This window comes from Panulirus ornatus, chromosome 30, assembly GCF_036320965.1.
Source record: "Panulirus ornatus isolate Po-2019 chromosome 30, ASM3632096v1, whole genome shotgun sequence".
In the NCBI taxonomy this organism is placed as follows: Eukaryota; Metazoa; Arthropoda; class Malacostraca; order Decapoda; family Palinuridae; genus Panulirus; species Panulirus ornatus.
In genome coordinates this window covers 12,386,340-12,393,326 of record NC_092253.1, presented here as the reverse complement: position 1 = coordinate 12,393,326, position 6,987 = coordinate 12,386,340, and positions in this window count along the sequence as shown.

Here is a 6,987-nt window from a genome sequence, read left to right as displayed (position 1 = left end):
CATTTCTTCACATCCAGTCTTCAGTTGTCTAGTCACGTTGGACCAATAGTCACTCTCACTGAACAAAGCGCCAACTATTTCAGGGATAAAACACGAAACAAATATGGCAATCACTTCACTCGCTAACAATATAAGCTCAAAAGAAACACACATCTCAATGCCCTCAAAACAGTAAGTGTAATAGAAAAAAAAATATCATCTTAAACAAATAATCCATCTGTTCGTCTCCAAACTACACCTCGCCTGCCTGGTCTTCCAACCTCTTAAACGCAAATGTGAGAAATCATTAACCAAATTAAGTAGTGCAATCAGAATAATAATTGTCTACCTAGCAACCACAAGTATTCAACAATAAAACATAGATCTTTCCAGGACATTCACTTCTCAAAATGCTTAACATTCACTTCCATACAACAGAACCAGACCCATCCTAGCTCTCCCACGTAGTCTTAGATTCCAACCCACTAGACATATACCCATCAGAAACCACACTATTCAGACAAACGCGAACCATTCTCTCCCTCCTACGCTCTGGACGTCATCACTTCATACACCACTACAAACACAGTGTTATTATATCACAACAGAAACTTTCAAAAATCAGCCAATAAAAACAAGACACCGAACACTTACTATAAGATATCTTCACACTCTTCACATAAACACACACACATCACCGCACTTTACGACCTGTGGTCATGACTGGTGGACGTAGCTAGCTTTCTGAGAATAACCGGAGGCTCATAATTATACAAGGGACTTCCTAGGGAGAATATGGACGTAGCTAGCTTTCTGAGAATAACCGGAGGCTCATAATTATACAAGGGACTTCCTAGGGAGAATATGGACGTAGCTAGCTTTCTGAGAATAACCGGAGGCTCATAATTATACAAGGGACTTCCTAGGGAGAATAATACGGTATTTCTTTTTCTATTGTTTTCCAATTTCCCGGATTAGCAGATTAGCACCAGGAACACACAAAGTGAAGGTCATTCCCTCACATCCATTCAGTAGCTGTCATATATAATCAATAGACAACGCAATACCCAAATGACTTTAAAACATGGCTTAATAGATTCTTCCGTGGCTTTTCCGGCAGCTTCATAAGCTCGTGTTCAGTCCAGTGAAATCAAGTTGCTATATTTTCATCACATTTTCCATTTAATTCTACCCCGTGCAGGATTTTCGCCCTGCTGGACACCTATGACCCAAACACTCAAAATCTTATCCACTTCATTGTTTTATCAGCAATTTGGGATCGTTAACGAAGTAGCGCAAGAAAGCAGACGAAAAAATGGCCCAAACCACCCAAATACACATGTATATATATAAACGCCCACAACCAGACACACACACACACACACACACACACACACACACACACACACACACACACATATAGACACCTATACATTTCAACGTTTTTTTTTTTTTTTTTTTTTTTTTTTTTTTTTTTTATACTTTGTCGCTGTCTCCCGCGTTTGCGAGGTAGCGCAAGGAAACAGACGAAAGAAATGGCCCAACCCCCCCCCCCCCCCATACACATGTACATACACACGTCCACACACGCAAATATACATACCTACACAGCTTTCCATGGTTTACCCCAGACGCTTCACATGCCTTGATTCAATCCACTGACAGCACGTCAACCCCTGTATACCACATGGCTCCAATTCACTCTATTCCTTGCCCTCCTTTCACCCTCCTGCATGTTCAGGCCCCGATCACACAAAATCTTTTTCACTCCATCTTTCCACCTCCAATTTGGTCTCCCTCTTCTCCTCGTTCCCTCCACCTCCGACACATATATCCTCTTGGTCAATCTTTCCTCACTCATTCTCTCCATGTGCCCAAACCATTTCAAAACACCCTCTTCTGCTCTCTCAACCACGCTCTTTTTATTTCCACACATCTCTCTTACCCTTACGTTACTTACTCGATCAAACCACCTCACACCACACATTGTCCTCAAACATCTCATTTCCAGCACATCCATCCTCCTGCGCACATCTCTATCCATAGCCCACGCCTCGCAACCATACAACATTGTTGGAACCACTATTCCTTCAAACATACCCATTTTTGCTTTCCGAGATAATGTTCTCGACTTCCACACATTTTTCAAGGCTCCCAAAATTTTCGCCCCCTCCCCCACCCTATGATCCACTTCCGCTTCCATGGTTCCATCCGCTGCCAGATCCACTCCCAGATATCTAAAACACTTCACTTCCTCCAGTTTTTCTCCATTCAAACTCACCTCCCAATTGACTTGACCCTCACCCCTACTGTACCTAATAACCTTGCTCTTATTCCCATTTACTCTTAACTTTCTTCTTCCACACACTTTACCAAACTCAGTCACCAGCTTCTGCAGTTTCTCACATGAATCAGCCACCAGTGCTGTATCATCAGCGAACAACAACTGACTCACTTCCCAAGCTCTCTCATCCCCAACAGACTTCATACTTGCCCCTCTTTCCAGGACTCTTGCATTTACCTCCCTAACAACCCCATCCATAAACAAATTAAACAACCATGGAGACATCACACACCCCTGCCGCAAACCTACATTCACTGAGAACCAATCACTTTCCTCTCTTCCTACACGTACACATGCCTTACATCCTCGATAAAAACTTTTCACTGCTTCTAACAACTTGCCTCCCACACCATATATTCTTAATACCTTCCACAGAGCATCTCTATCAACTCTATCATATGCCTTCTCCAGATCCATAAATGCTACATACAAATCCATTTGCTTTTCTAAGTATTTCTCACATACATTCTTCAAAGCAAACACCTGATCCACACATCCTCTACCACTTCTGAAACCGCACTGCTCTTCCCCAATCTGATGCTCTGTACATGCCTTCACCCTCTCAATCAATACCCTCCCATATAATTTACCAGGAATACTCAACAAACTTATACCTCTGTAATTTGAGCACTCACTCTTATCCCCTTTGCCTTTGTACAATGGCACTATGCACGCATTCCGCCAATCCTCAGGCACCTCACCATGAGTCATACATACATTAAATAAATCTTCTGTTTCCCATTTTAGAAAGTTAATACAAGGAGGGGAGGATTTCCGGCCCCCCGCTCCCGTCCCCTCTAGTCGCTTTCTACGACACGCGAGGAATACGTGGGAAGTATTCTTTCACCCCTGTCCCCAGGGATAATATACATATATATATACACACACACACACACACACACACACACACATACGCACATACACACACACACACATACATATATATACATATGAAAAATGTATATATATATATATATATATATATAATTTTCTTTGTTGGCAATTTGACTATATAATTTTCTTTGTTGGCAATTTGACATTTCAACGTATACATAAATATACATTACTTATTTTCATTTATTTTGTTTTGTCGCTGTCTCCCGCGTTATTGAGGTGCCGCAAGGAAACGGACGAAAGAATGGCCCAACCAACCCACATACACATCTATATACATACACGTCCACACAAGCAAATATACATACCTATACATCTCAACGTATACATATATATACACACAGACATATATACATATATACATATGTACATAATTCATACTGGCTACCTTCATTCATTCTCATCCCCACCCCGAAACACACGAAATAACAATCCCCCCCCTCATGTGTGCGAGGTAGCGCTAGGAAAAGACAACAAAGGCCACATTCGTTCACACTCAGTCTCTAGCTGTCATGAAATAATGCACGGAAAACACAGCTCCCTTTCCACATCCAGGTCCCACAGAACTTTCCATGGTTTACCCCAGACGCTTCACATGCCCTAGTTCAATCCGCTGACAGCACGTCGACTCAGGTATACCACGACATTCCAATTCAATCTACTCCTTGCACGCCTTTCACCCTCCTGCATGTTCAAGCTCCGAACACTCAAAATCTTTTTCACTCCATCTTTCCACCTCCAATTTGGTCTCCCACTTCTCCTCGTCCCCTCCACCTCTGACACATATATCCTCTTGGTCAATCTTTCCTCACTCATTCTCTCCATGTGACCAAACCATTTCAAAACACCCTCTTCTACTCTCTCAACCACACTCTTTATTACCACACATCTCTCTTACCTTACTATTACTTACTCGATCAAACCACCTTACACCACATATTGTCCTCAAACATCTCATTTCCAGCACATCCATCCTCCGCACAACTCTATCTATAGCCCACGCCTCGCAACCATATAACATTGCTGGAACCACTATTCCTTCAAACATACTCATTTTTGCTTTCCGAGATAATGTCCTCGACTTCCACACATTCTTCAACGCTCCTAGAACTTTTGCCCCCTCCCCCATCCTATGATTCACTTCCGTTTCCATGGTTCCATCCGCTGCCAAATCAACTCCCAGGTATCTGAAACACTTCACTTCCTCTAGTTTTTCTCCATTCAAACTTACCTCCCTCATTGACTTGACTCTCAACCATCCTGTACCTAATAACCTTGCTCTTATTCACATTTACTCTCAACTTTCTTCTTTCACACACTTTACCAAACTCAGTTACCAGCTTCTGCAGTTTTTCACACGAATTAGCCACCAGCGCTGTATCATCAGCGAACAACAACTGGCTCACTTCCCAAGCTCTCTCATCCAGAACAGACTGCATACTTGCCCCTCTTTCCAAAACTCTTGCATGCACCTCCCTGACAACCCCATTCATAAACAAATTAAACAGCCATGGAGACATTACATACCCCTGCCGCAAACCTACATTCACTGAGAACCAATCACTTCCCTCTCTTCCTACACGTACAAATGCCTTACATCCTCGATGGCATATTCATACATGCGGCCTTCATCCATTCCCACCGCCACCCCGCCACACATGAAATGGTAACCCTTCCGCCTCCGTGCGCGGAAGGTAGCGCTAGAAAAACACAAAGTCTCTAGCTGTCATGTATAATGCAACGAAACCACAGCTCCTTTTCCACATCGAGACCCCAAAAAACTTTCCATGGTAAACCCAAGACACTTCACATGACCTACTTCAATCCATTGACAGCATGTCGACTGAGTATACAACAACGTTACAATTCATTCTATTCCGTGCAAGTCTTTCAACCTCCTACATGTTCAGACCCCCGATCGTTTCAATTTTTTTCACTCCATCCTTCCACCTCCAATTTGGTCTCCCACTTCTCCTCGCTCCCTCCACCTCTGACAAGTATATCTCTTTGCCAATCTTTCCTCACTCATTCTCTCCATGTCACCAAACCATTTAATAACACCATCTTCTGTACTCTCAACTACAATCTCTTTATTACCACACATCTCTCTTACCATTTCATTACACACCCGGTTAAAGCACCTCACATCACATATTGTCCTCAAAAAACTCATTTCCAACACATCCACCCTCCTCCGCACAGCCCTATCTATGGACCAGGTCACGAAACATACCAGTTTTTCCTTTACAAGATAATGTTCTCGCCTTCCACAAATTCGCCCCGTCACCCCATCCTGTAACTCACTTCCGCTTCCATGGTTCCATCCGCTGCCAAATCCATTCCCAGATGTGTAAAACACTTCACTTCCTGCAGGTTTTCTCCGTTCAAACTTACCTCCCAATTGACTTGTCCTCAACCCTACCGTACCTAATAACCTTGCTCTTATTCACATTTACTCTCAGCTTTTTTTTTTCACACACTTTACCAGACTCAGTCACCAGCTTTTGCAGTTTCTCATCCAACTCACCCACCAGCGCTGTATCATCACCAAACAATAACTGACTCACTTCCCAAGCTCTATCATCAACAACAGACGGCATACTTGCCCCTCTCTGCAAAACTCTTGAATTTACAGCCCTATCAACCCCATCCATAAATAAATTAAACAACCATGGAGACATCACCCACCCCTGCCAGAAACCGATATTCACTGAAAACCAATGACTTTCCTCTTATCCCACTCGCACACATGCCTTATATCCTCGATAAAAACTTTTCACTGCCTCTAACAACTTGCCTCCCACACCATATATTCTTAATACCTTCCGCAGAGCATCTCTATCAACTCAATCATAAGACTTCTCCAGATCCATAGATACTACATACAAATCCATTTGCTTTTCTAAGGATACACCTCATCCACACATCCTACACCACTTCTGAAACCACACTGCTCTTCCCCAATCTGATGCTCTGTACATGCCTTCACCCTTCAATCAATACCCCCCCATATAATTTCCCAGGAATGCTCAACAAACTTATACCTCTGTAATTTGAGCACTCACCTTTATCCCCTTTGCCTTTCTACAATGGCACTATGCGTGCATGTCGCCAATCCACAGGCACCTCTCCATGAGTCATGCATACATTAGATATCCTTACCAACCAGTCAACAACACAATCAACCTCTTTTTAATAAATTCCACTGGAATACCAATCAAACTCACTACCTTGGCGGCTATCATCTTCCACAAAGCTTTTACTACTCTTCTCTGTTTACCAAATAATTCTTCATAAGCCTCTCACCTCCCCCACCACCTCGTCCAAAACACCCTTTATCCGCCACTCTATCATCAAACACATTCAATAAACATTCAAAATACTCAATCCATCTACATCTCACATCACCACTACCTGCTATCACCTCACCGATGTTCCAATTTCTTCTCTTGTCTTACTCACATAGATTACCTCCTTCCAAAACATCTTTTAATTCTCCCTAATATTTAATGATACTCTCTCACCACAAATCTCATTTGCCCTCTTTTTCACCTCTTGCACGTTTCTCTTGACCTCCTGCCACTTTCTTTTATACATCTCCCATTCATTTACACTATTTCCATGCAAAACTTGACCAAATGCCTCTCTCTCTCTCTCTCTCTCTCTCTCTCTCTCTCTCTCTCTCTCTCTCTCTCTCTCTCTCTCTCTCTCTCTCTTTTATATATATATATATGAATATATATATATATATATATATATATATATATATA